Raw genomic sequence first — 20,369 nt, 5'->3', positions numbered from 1 at the left:
CTTCCTATTTGTAGAGCAGAGTGCTGCAACAGTGTGGCTCCACTTAAACCTCCTCCCACACCACAGTGCCCACAGACTTCTCTTCTTAATTTGTTACTCCAATTCGACAAATATTTATGGAATGTCTACTGTAGGTCAGGCACTGTTCCAGGCACTGGGATTAGAACAGAGAGCATTTGTAACCACAACCTTGTCCTCTGGAAGGTTAAGGAAGTAAAATATGGAAGAAAGAATTGTGCAAACAGATCACTAACCACCACTGACACACTTCTGTGCTCCTCCCTCCACCAACAATTTAGGCAAGACAGGTAGAAACCCAGAGAGTGTCAATCTGGACATTTTACTTTTGGTTCCAAGAGGGACCTAACCTGGGTAATGGATGAGATTTCCCTCAAAGAATTTTCCTTGGATAATTCTTCATGCCAAAAGTTCTCAGCATTTCCAACTGTCTTCTGTGCATGTCCAGGTATGCTGCAGTGACCGAGTCTCTTGCTTTTCTAAGGTCTGAGGGAGTTCAAAGACATGAAAAGTTCTGTGTCAAACCACCAATCCTGGACAGTTAGGTTAGCACTACATGAGTGTAATGTGTGTGCATGCACAAACACATAGGCCCATGAGAGTGTGTGTTTGTGAGTGTGTGTGTGTGTGTGTGTGTGTGTGTGTGTGTGTGTTAATGTGTTCCTGCACAAACTGAAAAGAGTCTGTTTCCTTATGTGGACCATAGTAGGTAGGAAAACTAAGCCTGTTAACTCTATCAATGTCCCTGACTTCTTAACAGTACCGGAAATTGGTGTGTAAGAGCACACATACTCTGTAGACTGCTCGGAGAGGATTGATATAGCTTTCTGTGCATGCATTTTGGTGGGGGTGGAGTTTTATCTGCCAACATCATGGAAGAGTGTGCTATGCAGAACACACAGCATAAACTACAAGCCTTCCCCGTCATTTTCTATAAATTCCAATTGACTGTAATTTCTATGGGAGCTTTGAGCCCTACGCTAAACAGTTTAGTTCTCTTTGTGCCTCACTAATCTACTGTACTTGATTGCAAATGGGCTGCCATTAGCCTTGTTGTTAGAGCTGGGGAATCTGTGTAATTGCTGAGTAACTTTTTTTACACTTTTGAATGGCATGCATGCATGGGTGGCTGTTCAGAGCCCATCTATCTATAGGCTGCCTAATGGGTTCCAATGGGAGCGTGCACAGCACACCTCGTGCCTGGCAACCTACAAACTCATCAGTGCTTCGGGCATGAGTGGCATTTTAAAGGACCTTTACCATGAGTGGAATTAGCATGCACTGTCCCTCTGGAGCCTGTTAGCTTTTCAATTCTGACCCCCACGGTGAAAAATAAATGCATGTAATTTAGTTGAGGAAAAATGTCTTTAGGGCATTTTTGCTACTCTTGGATTTGCTCTACAGGACACTTAAAAAAAAAAATCCAGTCTCCAAATGGAAGTGGCCAAAACTAATATAGGTCACTATCATACAAAAAGATAGAAACTTACAGCAGGGCTGTTTGCTGTTTTCTGTCAGGACACTTGGCTCTTGGCTCCCTGTTACTCAGCTTCCGCACTCTTGATCCTTTGCTGACATACTCCTGCATGGTCAAGAATCTGCAGCTGGTTCTAACCGGTGGGTGGTGAATACCTTTTGTCAAGATTAAACAAGGCAAGGAAGATGCTTAAGTTCAAAATCAAGTCATGTCCAAGAATGCACAAGAGGAGGGCTAACAGCTTCATGAGCCTAGGACTTTCTCACACCTTTTAGGGTATAGTTTGAATTCCACTTTCCAGTCTGTCTCCAAATGTGTCTCCTTCCTTTAAGTTCCTAAAGAGGCTACGCTACTTAACTTAGCACGTTGTCATGTATTATCCTGTTTGCTAACTTTTTATGAACTCCTATTTAGCACTTAAAATAATTTAACTTGGCAAGGCATGCCACATGCTTTTAATCCCAGCAATTGGGAAGCAGAGACAGGTGAGTTTGTCTGAGTTTGAGGCCAGGGTGGTCTACGTTGTGAGCTTCAGGCTAGCCAAAGTGACATTGCTAGACCTTGTCTCAAAATACTATTAATACTACTACAGCTGCTGCTGCTGCTGCTGCTGCTGCTGCTGCTGCTGCTGCTGCTGCTGCTGCTACTACTACTACTACTACTACTACTACTACTACTACTATTACATTAATGTTATTTTATGATTATGTATAATATGGTAATTATTATATACTTCTTAGAATCTGTGCTACAACCAGAGCCAGACAGATTTGCATAATGTTTGCTTTGACTTCACTCCCAGACCTTGGTGAGCCAAGGTCATCCCATGAATTGCAGATGCCAGGAGGAAATGTGCTGGGTCTCACCTGCCAGTCTCTTGTTATTTCTTTCCTGAATGCCGAAATAATAGAGGTGAGGGGAAATACCAGATTGCAGATGTTTCAGAGTTTCTTCCTTACCCTGGGACAAATCCTTTTCTGAATATATTTACATTACAGCTTTCCGTGACATTAAGGGAAAAAATATATAAGTTATCACCAAGCTGTGATTGTATAGAATCCTTGTTATCTCAGAATTCATTAGCATAGTCAACAGAATTGGGCATACACATATCTCTGAGAATTTGCACAAATTCTACTTAAATGGTCTTCTTGGCTTACTACCTTATTTTTATGCATTTTATCAATAATTTTATCACTTCCCTCCTCCAAACCCCTTTGCCCCATCTGGTCTTTAATGGAGGGAAATAGAACTAAGATTCCAATGCATCCAGATTTATATCCAAATACAATCTAGTTGCATTTGGAGCCCTAGAGAGTCAGTCAAGGCTATTATTGGCTGCCAGGATTTTTAGAAAATACATAAATCTCCTTTTGTGCCATAAATACTTTTCTGCATTCATAGCTGAGAGAGAGAGAGAGAGAGAGACCTCATTATACCACATCCTGAGAGAGGGAGAAGCACATCTCATTCCGAGTGACAGGTGACATGTTCTCTAGAAACATGTAAAAAGATTGCAAGCTAATTTAATTCCTGTCTCATTTTTAACCATGGTTGGGATAATTGTAGCTTTACAAATGCCTCTTGGTCGCCTGGAATACAGGGGTTTTGAGTGAGGTTATGTCTAAAGCCTGGGGAGACTTTGTGACCATACCTTAGTGGCAGGGGTCTTTGACAGCATGCCCTTATTTATATGGTTTACAGATTTGTGGGTGGAAACTTTCTTAGAACTAAATGAGAGCTGGGTCTGTCAAACTAAATGTATCCAACATGGGAGCTCTCACTCACCATATGCATATTAGAACCATCTGAGGAGATCTGAAAATTTCAGGGTCATTCAGGCCTCACTCCCATGAACTATGATTTAATTGGTCCATGTAAGATTCTGCCCTGGTGTTTGTTTAGCACTCTCTACATAGTTCTGCTGAGTATTACCTCTCAAATTTACTACCCATTCGAGTCATCCAGAGGAACGGTGACAACATACTGTGAAGTACTGATGGTATGTAAGGACTAGGGACTTGGAGCTGCTGCAAGTCTGTGTTTATACTTGGAGAGCCACTGGAGTGGTGCATTAGAGTTTAAGGCAGCTATTCTGATGAGCATTTGGGCTGAATGATAAATCACTTTGCTGATTCCTTGCTTTCCACTCAAAGTTATGCCAACCTATTCTATTAGCAATATCTCTTAGCAAATAATTAGTCATTTTCCTAAAATCGGGCCTTCTGGAACATGCCTTCCCACTCTAAATAGCAAAACAAAAATTCAACCTCCCAAATGTCTCTATTTGGTTAAAAATTGGAAAATGATGGTGACAAATCCTGTTCCCTGGGGAACGTGTGTACATCAAGTTCTGACAAAGAAGCACTGCCGAAGTGTCACAATCATCATCTTCTTGCCTTCTCCAGAGCTGAAGAGAAGAATATTATTAAAGACAGAGGTCAATTTCTTTGTATCCTGCGGAAACCCTCGGCTTCCAGGAGTCAGTAGCTGGAAGAAGTCTGTCTAGAATATGGAATCTTCTAAGTGTGTGTCTTCTTCCTTCTGGCTGTTTGCTTCTTTGCCATTCCTTGTTTGAATCTGTGCATCAGAGTCATGACAGTCAGGGGAGCTATTTCATATCTTAGGGCCTCTTAATATCCGTTTAAAGTCCCTCTAGCACTCTTAATGTTGCCTAGCAGCAGGGTCCTCCAATAATAGACACCCTTTAAGCGCAGAATCATAGGCCTGATCAATGTGCTAACACTTTCAGAACTGCAGTCTAGGGGCTATGACTCAGGGATATTTTGGAATGAAGTAGGCCCTCTCTACCTACACCCACTGAAAAGAATTAAACAGGAGCAAGAAGCTTGCATTTGCAAATCCTTATGGGGTAACTGGGAGCAGATTCCCAATTTAAAACACATTGATTATCTTCCAGTTTCTTGACCCCCTTTGCATTAGGGGGTCACAAGAATCAGCCAGACGATCTTAGATATTGAAACTAAGCTTAATAGGCTCATGTGAGGTTCTCCCGCATCTATTCAAGGGACCGGAAGATGGGCTTGGACTATCTGTGCGGCTTCACTTGGGGTTGGATGACTCACAACCAAAATCAAAATGATCGTTAGACTCCAATTAAGAACAGTGGATGGTCAGGAAACAAGAGGAGGATCCCAGATCACTGACTTCTTACTCTGTATACATCGGTTACCTTTAATTATTGCTATGGGTGTGTCTGTGGATGTGCCTGTGCCCCAGTATGCCTGTGGTCAGAGGTAAACTTACGGAAATCGGCTCTCTTCTACCTTGCGGGGTTCTGGGATTAGATTCATGTCCTCAGGCTTGCCAGTGAGCACGCTTACTAGCTGAGTCAACTTGCCAGCCCTCTGTATACATCTTCCGGGTGTGGGCACAGAGTGTATGCTGCTGTGGTCAGTGAAGCATGCACTTAGCGAGATAGACTGCTGCTGGGCGTCAGAGCAGCTCCTCATCATCACTGCTCATCATTCATTCCACCTGGGGACCCTGTTAAACTACAAATTCTCCATGTCTCTGGTTATTTAAATGCCGAGTTGATGGCCTATTTAAAAAAAACAAACAAACTCGATCGAGAGCTATAGTTCACCCTGTGGGGCCAGAGGTCTGTGTGGCTAAGAGACTGAGATTAATGGGAGTCTGAATGTCCTTTTGGGTCATTCTACGGGCAATTAGGTTTCTATAATTTTTCAGTCATGTGTATCTCAGCTTACTGATGACACCCCAAAGGGCCCGTTTATGGAGGGTGTGCAATGCCGTTGATATCCCCAGCACGATGTCTGCAGGTGACTGACAACAGCTGTGGGCAGTAGGCGTGTCTAGAGTCGAAATGTGTGGGATGGACTCTGTGGACTCCTCCATCCTCATCCCCGTGTGAGGCCCTCCACCTTGTCCAGTGGACACAGAAGTAGCTAGAGGAGAACTCAAATTCTGAATACAAAAGAAACACGCTTTATTCAATGATTTGTTAATCCCTTTTATTACACTAATTGGTTTAATGTTTTTAAATACAAAGAGCAACAAATATATAGTCTCCTCTTGAGTTGGGTCCCACAATACTTAAAGGTAAAGCAATATCTGGCTGCTATAAATTTGTGGTGTGTGTGCACATGTGTAGTTTACATATATTAACTAGTGTTTTTCCAACTCAAGAAAAACAATTGAGTCCAGTTGGTATTTTTTCTTTTGCCCTGAACACACACATCATTTATTTGGTTGAAAATAAGTTCCGTGTTTTACTTCTGTTCAAAATCATCATTATTAACAAGTACATAAGCCTCTTTTTCTGAGTCACTGTCCCAAGATGACAGGCCCCCTTTGAACCTCATTCTTCATTAATTTTATTAGAAAATTTGATTTACGTGTAAGCACAACACAAAGCCATGAAAACAACTTCAAAGGGAAAAAAACAAATTCAAATTCTCTTTACTTTCCAGGCTTTTGAGCATGCGTGTGCCAGGAAAAGGAGAGAGAGAGAGAGAGAGAGAGAGAGAGAGAGAGAGAGAAGACAGAGACAGAGGAGACAGAGAGACAGAGGAGAGAGAAAGACAGAAAGAGACAGAGAGACAGGGAGACAGAGAGAGACAGAGAGACAGAGGAGACAGAGAGACAGAGAGAGACAGAAAGACAGAGACAGAGAGAGACAGAGAGACAGGGAGACAGAGGAGACAGAGAGACAGGAGACAGAGAGACACAGAGACACAGAGACAGAGAGAGACAGACAGAGAGAGAGACAGAAATACAGAGAGAGAGAGAGAGAGAGAGAGAGAGAGAGAGAGAGAGAGAGGGAGAGAATGAATCATTATTGAGGTATTAGGAAATCCAATAGTATCTAAGGACTTTTGTGGTCTGCTATCTCCTTGAAAAACTAAGCATGTTTGTATAATAAACAAGAAGGAGCTAATAAAGCAATTAACAAGGAAGACAACCACTGGGATATCAGTGGGCCATGTTGAGATATACTCCTAATTATTAGGGATATGTCTTTTTTTTTTTCCTTTGGTACACACATTTACTCATGAACACTCCACACATAATTACTTGATAGCTTGAAATCTAAGCCAGAAGCATAAGAAGACTCACCACATCAGTTCCCCATTTGGGTTCTTGTAAAAATGGCAGAACTTTTGCTTCTTTAAGAGTTTAGTGAATCAGTAAAGCAGTGACATTTCCATCCTAGAGGATGAGGAGCACCCTTACTTGCGATCTCATTATTGGGCAATTTCTGGGGATTGTACCACTTGCCACAGCTGGACTTTGGAAGCTGGTACTAAGTTTACTCAGTAGGAAACAGGCCCTGAGGATATATTCTGAGTGGAAACTTACTGGGAGTACCTCAGCTAGAATACTTCTGATTGAAGATATCTACATAAAGTGCCTTTAAGTAGTGTCCTGATTAGTTTCAACTGGTAATTGTATACCTTGGAAGAGGGACTCTGAACTGCAAAATTTTCAGTAGATTGGCTTGTAGGGTTGTCTATGGGCATTGTCTTAATTGCTAAGTGATGGAGGGAGGTCCAATCCATTGCAGGTGGAATCCTTACTAGGTAGGTGGTCCTGGGCTGTAAATAAAGATAGCTGAACAGATGCCATCAAACAGCATTCTTACAATATTTCTGTTTCCGTTCCTGCCCAAGTACCTACTATGATGGATTGTGACCTTGAAGTTTAAGGCAAACATACCCTTCTCCCCTGAATTGCTTTTAGTCATGGCATTTATCATTACAACAGGTCAAACCGGAATGGATAGCATACCTGAAGTAGAGTATGTTTGAGCCCTTCAAAGAGAGCATCTTTCAGTAGAGCACTTTAGATAGTATCTTCAAGGGAGAATATCTTATAGAGTACCTAGGGAAGAGTCCATTAGGTAGAAGACTTCGGGTAGTATATGCAGGGCAGAGTACCTATAGAGAGAGTATCATCAGACATAGTTCTTCTGGTAGAATATTCCAGGCAGAGTATTTTCAGGTAGATGCCTCATGCTGTATATATCAGGCAAGTACCTTTAGGTAGAGGGCCTTTCTAGGCTCAGCCTCCCTTTCTCTAGACTAGGAAAGCAAGCTCCTTGATGACAGGGACTACTCCCTACTTTTTATACCCTGAAGACTTATTAGGCTCAATAAATACTCACAGAATTGAATTGAATTGAGAGGAGAATTTGTCTCTACTTTTCTCCTCTGGGCTTACTGACAGAACTAATGCTTCCAAATTCCTCTGAGATCATTCTTTCTAAAGGCAGTTCCCAGGAGGGAATCAATGACTCCAGTCCCTGTGGGGAATTGATGATTTCCTAAGGATTTCTAGGTCTGAGAGCTATCCTGCTTCATTGACATTCTGTTGTGTATTATGCAAGACTATGTGTGAGAGAGGCCTTGTCAAAAGCAAATAAATCCTAAATGGAAGATAAGCAGATTAAAAAAATACCCCTCTTACAATGGCTACACAATAGGTTATAATTGCTTCGACTATGAAATGCCTACTGCCCCTCCCCTGCCTCTAAATATAGCAGATTTGCTTTCCCACTTTGTGTTCCTACAGCTATAGCCTGTGTTACCTATCATTGTAAATTTTGCAATTCCCTGATGACATATAAAAATGAATAAATAATTAGCTGATGCTTATCAGAGTGGATTTTGTGAGCCAAAATAGCAGGAGCTGTCCAGCTTAGTGTCAAGGCTTATAGAGGCCATTATTTACTTCCTAATTGCAAGTGTTCATTAATCAGAAGGGGAGTTAGTCATACCTAACAAGCATCGCCGTGCCAATGCTTACCCATGATGACTGGCCCTGAATATCTGTGAGTCTCTGGTCTTTGCTAGTTTATTCATGTTATGCAGTTTTGATGGTTACTCAGACAGAACTAGTTAGCAGTTTGATTTAAGTCCCTTATTGGCATACTTAAGCTTAACATGTGGGAACATATAGAGAACATTATTAATTTAGAATGGTGGCTCCTCACATGCTATGCCCTCACTCTGTGTAATCTTGGTCCTTCCTTCCCACCGAACCTCCCATTATCACCATCTTTCTAACACAGCTTGATGTGTAAAAAATTCAGGCTGAAACAGTTTAGGATAAATTCCAATATATTAAAATAAAATCTGGCTTCAGGTTTCTGTTTTTTCTTTTTTCTCCTCCATATTTTAGCTGTGCAGTTTTTGTTTAGCCTGATCTTCAGTTTTCAGATCTCACAAGGAGAAGAATAACAAGATCAAACTTGTGTAATCATTTAAGAGAAGACAGAACTAAAATACATAGGGTGAGAAAGTATTTTGCAAACTGTGGTACAGTGATAAAGAAAATGTCAGGTTATTGTTGTAAATGACATTAGTCAGCCAAGTATGGCTTCAAAAGACTTTGCTATCACTGTAGACAGGCTCTGAGTATACAGAAACTCCTAGCTTGGGTCAGGAATTCACAGGATCTGGCTTATTTGAGGTTTCGAAGACCCAGCCAAGTGCTGTCACTAATTGGCGGATGTCACTGTGCTATGAAGTTTCACACTTTCATAACATCTCTGGCAGGATGGCTTCCCTGGATCTGATCAGAACCATTTAGAGAATGTACACACAAAAATGTAAATTGCTTCCAGGGATTTTTATTTTTGAAAAAAAAAATACCCTCACATTTATTCAAACCTTTGAAGTGACTATTTCTAATAAAAGATGATTCCCTTGGGAGAGCGTGAAGTTTGAAAGTTTAGTTTTGTTTGAATTATTTGTAGGCAGAGGTCCCTATGGGCAAAAGGAGAAAATAGCTATTTTCTTGCTTGTTATTAGGGGATAGGAGAGTGTATTTTCCGCAAATCAAAAAAATACCGATTATACAAAACACATTTTTCCAGATTTGGTCAACTGGGAGGCTTTGTAGGGTCTCCCCCTTGAAACTTTTGGACAAGAAGGGGCCATATATCCTTGATGTTATAAAATACTTGAGGGTACAGGTTCATTATAAGCATCCTGGTCCTTGCTCCACAATATTAACTGGCAGTGATCATAATAATGATGATAGCCATTAAGTGGCATTGTTAAGGAGGCTGGAAAGTTGTCATGTGTGATTCTGGATGGGGATCGGGATTCAAACTGGGATTGGGATTCTTTGCTGAATTTATCAAAACACTAAAGCAAAATTTAAGCAGAAGCAAGGTTACAGGGTTTGCTTAGCTCAAATTGTCAGTGGATGAAGGGTGAATTCATTAGTTAACAACTCCATTAGAAAATTCTGTGGAGAGTCAAGCTCATTGAAGAACAAAGCTGGACGTGTGAATATTTTGAATTTACGACTTCAATAAACCTCTGTTGACTGAATTAATTAGGGAATAAATGCTCAATGTTGTCCACATCTCTTGATTTTGACCCCATTCTCTTGCTATCTTTGAAATAGTTGGTAATTGAATCAAGGACACCACCAACTATGTCAAAAGTGTCTGGTTTGCTCATGAATGTGTATACCTCCCAATAGAGCCACATGGGTGACTTCCTAGTGACAGGTCTCTTGGTAGCTTACAGGAATACATGAGCATACCTGTTTACATTCTCCTGTGGAGGTGACATTGGAAGACACGGACAGAATCTAATTGATAGAGACATGGCCATAGTACTATTGTGAGGAAGAAACTCTCCAGCTGCAGGGAACAAGGAAGGTGAAGGACAGGGCAGAGGAGAATACATGTCAAGGAGGTGCAAGAAAATGGACCCGATGTGCAATAGATGGGAAAATAATTACCCATAACTTGGAAATAGATGCAGACCTCGTCAGAGAGGTCAGTGTCAGCTGAGCCCACGCCTGTGACCTCTGAGGCATTGCTACACGCTAGACTGCCTGTCTCTAGCTCATCAAGCAGTAGATGTGAAGATGCAAAATTGGTAAATAGCAGGAGGGTTATGTCTGGTCCTGAGCAAGGAGGGCCAGTGTGATTCCTGGCTAAGGTTTAAATAACACTGACAATTGAATCTGCTTTGGGAAACCACAGGCCATTTCCTAGACACCTGAAATCACAGTCTACAGCTAACTGGATTTTGAGTGGTTTCTGTTGGACCATTGCAGCCTCCGTTTTTGGGGTCTCAGTAACCCACCCCTTTGCCCCTGGTATTGGCATCATTTGAGGTACTCAGATATTCATGTGGCAAGCTGTCAGACAAGGCTCTTCTCTTTGTCTTCCCTTAGAGACCTGATCCTCAGTTATTCTTGATTTTCAAGAGCAGAGCACTCCCCTGGGGACTGATGCATGACCTTTTACTAAGTCAGAGTTAGCTCCTTAGTTTGCGGGATGCAGGTAATGAAACCAAAACAAACAATAGCCAGCCCTCCAAATGGAGCTGCGACAGCTATTGTGACAGCGCTTCAGGCAAGAGATGCCAAAACCTGGTGACTATTTACCCTTTGAAGTTTCTATGCTTAAAAGGTACATTTTCTTTCACTGTTAATAATTAAAGTAAATTCCAAATGCATAATATAGGCTCTTCAAATAAGCATACCCAGAGAGGGTTTTTAAAAACTTTTCTTGATGACATCGTTCCTTCTCTTTCCCTTCTCAGTATGCTGTGAAGCACTCTAATCTTTATATTACAAAACAGTGCTCTTTAAGATTCAGGACTTGCCAACAGTTGGATAAGATGTAATAAAGTCCCTTGTAATAGAACCCCACTGACATGGACAGACATCTGAAAGGAATAGAAAGAATTAAAGTCTCATGACTGAAGATCTTATATGCTTCTCTGGAAGTTGAATTCAGTACCAGGGACCTATTGTTGCTTGCAATTGTCTCTGAAAGAAAGACAAAGTTCCAAGGTTTACTATCTGGGGGCAAGAGGGAAAAGCTAAAAACACACAGAACATGATTTCAGCTATGCAAATTAAACATCTGAACTCCCTGTCATCGCTGTTACTATCTGTTGATAAAATAGCTTTTGAAACAGAGAAAGAAAAAGACGAAAGAAAACCTTAAAGCCTAAGCCCTGGGTTTTGTACCTTAAAAGACAAATTTAAGAGCGCCATCTTGGACAGTATCAGGTGACACTGCCCTGCTGCTGGGCTTGAATGTAAAGGTTCCTGTTCTGTCCCCTGTTCCTTGCTGTCCTCTGGCGCTCAGGTTAGGCTGTGGACCAGAAAGCCTTCAGGTTCTTTTCTGGGGGTTATAAGAAAGAAATGAGCAGAGGAAATTTGACTCAATATCTTTTCTCCCAAATGGCCTCATCTTTCTGACATTGATGCCATGACATTCTTCTATTTTATCCTACCATGTGAAATGTTTGCATTATCTTTGAGATCCCATTATCAGTCATTGATGAGGGGCTGTGAGTTCTTCCTGAGTGAAGTGATCCCCAAGTTCACCTCTGTTTCTGTCATCGCTCCTATTCCTACTCTTGGAGTTTCAAGCTAGGGCTACTGAACCCTTCAACGCTTCGTTCTTCATTAGGAGATTCCCCTCTTTCAGTTGGTCCTGATCACCCTACCAGGCTCTTTCTCTCTGTCCTGTAAACCTGGTTGCTAATGGTTTCTTACAACTCTCATGTCTTTTTTTTTTCTTTTTTGTTGATGTTGTAAAATACTCCGGCTAAAGCAATTTGAGGAAGAAAAGATTTATTTTGGCTCATAGTTCTAAGTTACAGTTCTGCGTGGTTGGAAGTCTTAGAGGTAGGAGTTCGAGAGAGCTAATCACTTTGCTTCTTCAGTAGAAAAGCAGAGAGAGAGAGAGAGAGAGAGAGAGAGAGAGAGAGAGAGAGAGAGAGAGAGAGGTGTGTTTGCACTGCACTGCTCACATTCTTTTTCTTATAAAATCCAGGATCCTAGTCCTAGGAATGGATGCTGCCACCCATAGTGGGCAATCACTTGACCTCCATAAGTCTAATCAAGATAGTCTCCACAATCATTTCCAGAAGTGGATCTCTCAGGCAATACTCAATTTTGTCTGTCTGAAATTAATACTCGCTATTGCACTATGGCACAGATCTCCCCCCCAACCCCCCCAACACACACTTTTTATGAGTATTCTGCTTAGAGAATTTGGAGAGGTCAATTCAAGGAAACACTTGTTAGTCTTCCTAAATTGCCTCTTTAATATTTTTTTAGATTAAAATTTTAGATTCACACACAAAGCAACAGTATTCATCACTAGATCCTCACATATCCTTTTACACACATCACGACCTTTTTGTACTGTCTTGTTTTCATAAATATTTCATAACGTTTTGATGCTGAAGATTGAACTCTGAGCCTTGAATGCACACGACACATCCTTGAGTATACATCCTTGCTCCTCTGCTGGCCCTTTAAAAATGGTCACTGTGATTCATGTAGATACAGTTTGCTCAAGATGCTGTAGTAAGAAGTATTGTCCAACACTGTGTAGAACATAGTGTGTGATTTAGGCTTTGTAGGCCAAGTTCCAAACCTCTTTTGTGCACTGCTTTATATACGAACAGCTACTGCAACAAATGTAAGAACCATTCTGTATCCATGGCCCATTCCAAAATAGGTCATAGTTTGCCCAAGTTATGAGAGGATAATTTTAAGCTCATTCTAGCACAAGGCCAGTGTAGTTAACCTCTGAACTCCTTCTTTTTTCTCTATGAGAGGTTGGTGACTGAAGTTCATAGAGTTTAGCAAGACCCACTGTTATTTTTACCTAATGAGTTTGAACAAATTTGAGACCCTCTGTATCTCAGTATTCTCATCTGCAAGACTGAGGGGACAGTAGTGACCCTAGCTCTGCTACAGAAGTGACAGTGATTGTTACTTATTTCATGTTCTGAGCAGTACGTGGCAGTAAGTATTTGATAACAACTCTGTCATTAAGGTTCTATTAAAACTCTATTCGTCTGCTGGTTCTCTTCCCCAAGGGCATGGTTAGTGAGCAGTGCTCCTTTCTTGAGTCCCTCTTCTCTTCAAAGTCTAGAACCATAAATGAGTGACCCCTATGTCACTCACCTGATTAGTAGATCGGAGCATGGACTGGACTGGTGTTCATGAGCAAGTTGTTCACGCTGCCTGGCAGCCTCTCAGAGCAGGATCCTCACCTGGAGTTATGGAGGCAGAGGGGCTGGAGTTAGCATTAGAGCATTTACAGCCAGTGGACATATTTATAGAACAGGTAAGAATTTGAAAAGGAAGTGCCTGCCATAGCTTCTCTGGACACATACATGCAGGAGTGTGGGATATTTTGGGACTTAAGGTTAAATATATTGGGGTTGTGGGTGGAGGCCTAAAGAGCTTGATTCCTTCCAGTGTAATTTTCTTTGGGAGCTATATGGCTGAAGACATAGAGCCAAGTGGTGCTGCCTTTGAAGGGAACACTACCTATGCAGATCCTGAAACTGGTGGGGATCACATCAAGTCTACAGTGACAGTCCTGGGTAGAGAGGCTAGGAGGGGACTTCTGAGCACTGAACATTTCTTTCTGCTTGTAGATTCTACCAGAAAAGTTTCCTTGGGGCTCTTTAGAGAACTTGACAGAAGCATTCCAGGTGTCTACAGTTTGGGAAATCAAGGTTTACTGTTTCATTTCTGCCTGAGGAAGAGTAAAAGCACAAAGAGGCTCTGGGGAATGACCTCCTCCTCCTAACAGGAAGAACTGTTCTTGGGGCCCAAATGTGGGCTCTACAGGGAAGCAGTCTAAGAATGCGTAAGTGAGACTTGCATGGAGCTCTGGAGTCCTGGGAGGCCAGGACAGCACAGCCTTCGCTACTGCCAAGAGAGATGCAGTCAGCAGGCTCAGCAGGAACCTTAAGAATCAGAACTTACAAATTAAAGAGTCCAGCAGTCACGCACTTGTCACTTGGTTGTTGTCCATGGAGTTGCAACTGTGTTTCCCTGAGAAACGGCAGTTTCTTTTTTTTTTTTTCTTTTTTCTTTTTTTTTTTATTAACTTGAGTATTTCTTATATACATTTCAAGTGTTATTCCCTTTCCCGGTTTCCGGGCAAACATCCCCCTCCCCCCTCCCCTTCCTTATGGGTGTCCCCCTCCCAACCCTCCCCCCATTGCCGCCCTCCCCCCATAGTCTAGTTCACTGGGGGTTCAGTCTTAGCAGGACCCAGGGCTTCCCCTTCCACTGGTGCTCTTACTAGGATATTCATTGCTACCTATGGGGTCAGAGTCCAGGGTCAGTCCATGTATAGTATTTAGGTAGTGGCTTAGTCCCTGGAAGCTCTGGTTGCTTGACATTGTTGTACTTTTGGGGTCTCGAGCCCCTTCAAGCTCTTCCAGTTCTTTCTCTGATTCCTTCAACGGGGGACCTATTCTCAGTTCAGTGGTTTGCTGCTGGCATTCGCCTCTGTATTTGCTGTATTCTGGCTGTGTCTCTCAGGAGCGATCTACATCCGGCTCCTGTCGGTCTGCACTTCTTTGCTTCATCCATCTTGTCCAATTGGGTGGCTGTATATGTATGGGCCACCTGTGGGGCAGGCTCTGAATGGGTGTTCCTTCAGTCTCTGTTTTAATCTTTGCCTCTCCCTTCCCAGCCAAGGGTATTCTTTTTCCTCATTTAAAGAAGGAGTGAAGCATTCACATTTTGATCATCCGTCTTGAGTTTCGTTTGTTCTAGGGATCTAGGGTAATTCAAGCATTTGGGCTAATAGCCACTTATCAATGAGTGCATACCATGTATGTCTTTCTGTGATTGGGTTAGCTCACTCAGGATAATATTTTCCAGTTCCAACCATTTGCCTACGAATTTCATAAACTCGTTGTTTTTGATAGCTGAGTAATATTCCATTGTGTAGATGTACCACATTTTCTGTATCCATTCCTCTGTTGAAGGGCATCTGGGTTCTTTCCATTTTCTGGCTATTATAAATAAGGCTGCGATGAACATAGTGGAGCACGTGTCTCTTTTATATGTTGAGGCATCTTTTGGGTATATGCCCAAGAGAGGTATAGCTGGATCCTCAGGCAGTTCAATGTCCAATTTTCTGAGGAACCTCCAGACTGATTTCCAGAATGGTTTTACCAGTCTGCAATCCCACCAACAATGGAGGAGTGTTCCTCTTTCTCCACATCCTCGCCAGCATCTGCTGTCACCTGAGTTTTTGATCTTAGCCATTCTCACTGGTGTGAGGTGAAATCTCAGGGTTGTTTTGATTTGCATTTCCCTTATGACTAAAGATGTTGAACATTTCTTTAGGTGTTTCTCAGCCATTCGGCATTCCTCAGCTGTGAATTCTTTGTTTAGCTCTGAACCCCATTTTTTAATAGGGTTATTTGTTTCCCTGCGGTCTAACTTCTTGAGTTCTTTGTATATTTTGGATATAAGGCCTCTATCTGTTGTAGGATTGGTAAAGATCTTTTCCCAATCTGTTGGTTGCCGTTTTGTCCTAACCACAGTGTCCTTTGCCTTACAGAAGCTTTGCAGTTTTATGAGATCCCATTTGTCGATTCTTGATCTTAGAGCATAAGCCATTGGTGTTTTGTTCAGGAAATTTTTTCCAGTGCCCATGTGTTCCAGATGCTTCCCTAGTTTTTCTTCTATTAGTTTGAGTGTGTCTGGTTTGATGTGGAGGTCCTTGATCCACTTGGACTTAAGCTTTGTACAGGGTGATAAGCATGGATCGATCTGCATTCTTCTACATGTTGCCCTCCATTTGAACCAGCACCATTTGCTGAAAATGCTATCTTTTTTCCATTGGATGGTTTTGGCTCCTTTGTCAAAAATCAAGTGACCATAGGTGTGTGGGTTCATTTCTGGGTCTTCAATTCTATTCCATTGGTCTATCTGTCTGTCTCTGTACCAATACCATGCAGTTTTTATCACTATTGCTCTGTAATACTGCTTGAGTTCAGGGATAGTGATTCCCCCTGAAGTCCTTTTATTGTTGAGGATAGCTTTAGCTATCCTGGGTTTTTTGTTATTCCAGATGAATTTGCAAACTGTTCTGTCTAACTCTTTGAAGAATTGGATTGGTATTTTGATGGGGATTGCATTGAATCTGTAGATTGCTTTTGGTAAAATGGCCATTTTTACTAAATTAATCCTGCCAATCCATGAGCATGGGAGATCTTTCCATCTTCTGAGGTCTTCTTCAATTTCTTTCCTCAGTGTCTTGAAGTTCTTATTGTACAAATCTTTTACTTGCTTGGTTAAAGTCACACCGAGGTACTTTATATTATTTGGGTCTATTATGAAGGGTGTCGTTTCCCTAATTTCTTTCTCGGCTTGTTTCTCTTTTGTATAGAGGAAGGCAACTGATTTATTTGAGTTAATTTTATACCCAGCCACTTTGCTGAAGTTGTTTATCAGCTTTAGTAGTTCTCTGGTGGAACTTTTGGGATCACTTAAATATACTATCATGTCATCTGCAAATAGTGATATTTTGACCTCTTCTTTTCCGATCTGTATCCCTTTGATCTCCTTTTGTTGTCTGATTGCTCTGGCTAGAACTTCAAGAACTATATTGAATAAGTAGGGAGAGAGTGGGCAGCCTTGTCTAGTCCCTGATTTTAGTGGGATTGCTTCAAGTTTCTCTCCATTTAGTTTAATGTTAGCAACTGGTTTGCTGTATATGGCTTTTACTATGTTTAGGTATGGGCCTTGAATTCCTATTCTTTCCAGGACTTTTATCATGAAGGGGTGTTGAATTTTGTCAAATGCTTTCTCAGCATCTAATGAAATGATCATGTGGTTCTGTTCTTTCAGTTTGTTTATATAATGGATCACGTTGATGGTTTTCCGTATATTAAACCATCCCTGCATGCCTGGGATGAAGCCTACTTGATCATGGTGGATGATTGTTTTGATGTGCTCTTGGATTCGGTTTGCCAGAATTTTATTGAGTATTTTTGCATCGATATTCATAAGGGAAATTGGTCTGAAGTTCTCTTTCTTTGTTGTGTCTTTGTGTGGTTTAGGTATAAGAGTAATTGTGGCTTCGTAGAAGGAATTCGGTAGTACTCCATCTGTTTCAATTTTGTGGAATAGTTTGGATAATATTGGTATGAGGTCTTCTATGAAGGTTTGATAGAATTCTGCACTAAACCCGTCTGGACCTGGGCTCTTTTTGGTTGGGAGACCTTTAATGACTGCTTCTATTTCCTTAGGAGTTATGGGGTTGTTTAACTGGTTTATCTGTTCCTGATTTAACTTCGATACCTGGTATCTGTCTAGGAAATTGTCCATTTCCTGAAGATTTTCAAGTTTTGTTGAATATAGGTTTTTATAGTAAGATCTGATGATTTTTTGAATTTCCTCTGAATCTGTTGTTATGTCTCCCTTTTCATTTCTGATTTTGTTAATTTGGACGCACTCTCTGTGTCCTCTCGTTAGTCTGGCTAAGGGTTTATCTATCTTGTTGATTTTCTCAAAGAACCAACTTTTGGTTCTGTTGATTCTTTCTATGGTCCTTTTTGTTTCTACTTGGTTGATTTCAGCTCTGAGTTTGATTATTTCCTGCCTTCTACTCCTCCTGGGTGTATTTGCTTCTTTTTGTTCTAGAGCTTTTAGGTGTGCTGTCAAGCTGCTGACATATGCTCTTTCCTGTTTCTTTCTGCAGGCACTCAGCGCTATGAGTTTTCCTCTTAGCACAGCTTTCATTGTGTCCCATAAGTTTGGGTATGTTGTATCTTCATTTTCATTAAATTCTAAAAAGTTTTTAATTTCTTTCTTTATTTCTTCCTTGACCAGGTTATCATTGAGTAGAGCATTGTTCAATTTCCACGTATATGTGGGCATTCTTCCCTTATTGTTATTGAAGACCAGTTTTAGGCCGTGGTGGTCCGATAGCACGCATGGGATTATTTCAATCTTTCTGTACCTGTTGAGGCCCGTTTTTTGACCAATTATATGGTCAATTTTGGAGAAAGTACCATGAGGAGCTGAGAAGAAGGTATATCCTTTTGCTTTAGGATAGAATGTTCTATAAATATCCGTTAAGTCCATTTGGCTCATGACTTCTCTTAGTCTGTCGACATCACTGTTTAATTTCTGTTTCCATGATCTGTCCATTGATGAGAGTGGTGTGTTGAAATCTCCCACTATTATTGTGTGAGGTGCAATGTGTGCTTTGAGCTTTAGTAAGGTTTCTTTTACGTATGTAGGTGCCCTTGTATTTGGGGCATAGATATTTAGGATTGAGAGTTGATCTTGGTGGATTTTTCCTTTGATGAATATGAAGTGTCCTTCCTTATCTTTTTTGATGACTTTTAGTTGGAAATTGATTTTATTTGATATTAGAATGGCTACTCCAGCTTGCTTCTTCTGACCATTTGCTTGGAAAGTTGTTTTCCAGCCTTTCACTCTGAGGTAGTGTCTGTCTTTGTCTCTGAGGTGTGTTTCCTGTAGGCAGCAGAATGCAGGGTCCTCGTTGTGTATCCAGTTTGTTAATCTATGTCTTTTTATTGGGGAGTTGAGGCCATTGATGTTGAGAGATATTAAGGAATAGTGATTATTGTTTCCCGTTATATTCATATTTGGATGTGAGGTTATGTTTGTGTGCTTTCATTCTCTTTGTTTTGTTGCCAAGACGATTAGTTTCTTGCTTCTTCTAGGGTATAGCTTGCCTCCTTATGTTGGGCTTTACCATTTATTATCCTTTGTAGTGCTGGATTTGTGGAAAGATATTGTGTAAATTTGGTTTTGTCATGGAATATCTTGGTTTCTCCATCAATGTTAATTGAGAGTTTTGCTGGATACAGTAACCTGGGCTGGCATTTGTGTTCTCTTAGGGTCTGTATAACATCAGTCCAGGATCTTCTGGCCTTCATAGTTTCTGGCGAAAATTCTGGTGTGATTCTGATAGGTCTCCCTTTATATGTTTCTTGACCTTTTTCCCTTACTGCTTTTAATATTCTTTCTTTATTTTGTGCGTTTGGTGTTTTGACAATTATGTGACTGGAGGTGTTTCTTTTCTGGTCCAATCTATTTGGAGTTCTGTAGGCTTCTTGTATGTCTATGGGTATCTCTTTTTTTAGGTTAGGGAAAGTTTTCTTCTATGATTTTGTTGAAGATATTTACTGGTCCTTTGAGCTGGGAGTCTTCACTCTCTTCTATACCTATTATCCTTAGGTTTGATCTTCTCATTGAGTCCTGGATTTCCTGTATGTTTTGGACCAGTAGCTTTTTCCGCTTTACATTATCTTTGACAGTTGAGTCAATGATTTCTATGGAATCTTCTGCTCCTGAGATTCTCTCTTCCATCTCTTGTATTCTGTTGGTGAAGCTTGTATCTACAGCTCCTTGTCTCTTCTTTTGGTTTTCTATATCCAGGGTTGTTTCCATGTGTTCTTTCTTGATTGCTTCTATTTCCATTTTTAATTCCTTCAACTGTTTGATTGTGTTTTCCTGGAATTCTTTCAGGGATTTTTGTGTCTCCTCTCTATGGGCTTCTACTTGTTTATTTATGTTTTCCTGGAATTCTTTCAGGGATTTTTGCGATTCTTTCAGGCATTTTTGCGATTCCTCTCTGTAGGCTTCTACTTGTTCTCTAAGGGAGTTCTTCACGTCTTTCTTGAAGTCCTCCAGCATCATGATCAAAAATGATTTTGGAACTAGATCTTGCTTTTCTGGTGTGTTTGGATATTCCATGTTTGTTTTGATGGCAGAATTGGGCTCCGATGGTGCCATGTAGTCTTGGTTTCTGTTGCTTGGGTTTCTGCGCTTGCCTCTCGCCATCAGATTATCTCTAGTGTTACTTTGTTCTGCTATTTCTGACAGTGGCTAGACTGTCCTATAAGCCTGTGTGTCAGGAGTGCTGTAGACCTGTTTTCCTCTCTTTCAGTCAGTTATGGGGACAGAGTGTTCTGCTTTCCGGCGTGTGGTTTTTCCTCTCTACAGGTCTTCAGCTGTTCCTGTGGGCCTGTGTCTTGAGTTCACTAGGCAGCTTTCTTGCAGCAGAAAAGTTGGTCTTACCTGTGGTCTCAAGGCTCAA

Source organism: Rattus norvegicus, chromosome 8, assembly GCF_036323735.1.
Source record: "Rattus norvegicus strain BN/NHsdMcwi chromosome 8, GRCr8, whole genome shotgun sequence".
Lineage (NCBI taxonomy): Eukaryota > Metazoa > Chordata > Mammalia > Rodentia > Muridae > Rattus > Rattus norvegicus.
The sequence above is the reverse complement of the archived record's forward strand: the minus strand, read 5'-3'. Positions refer to the sequence as shown.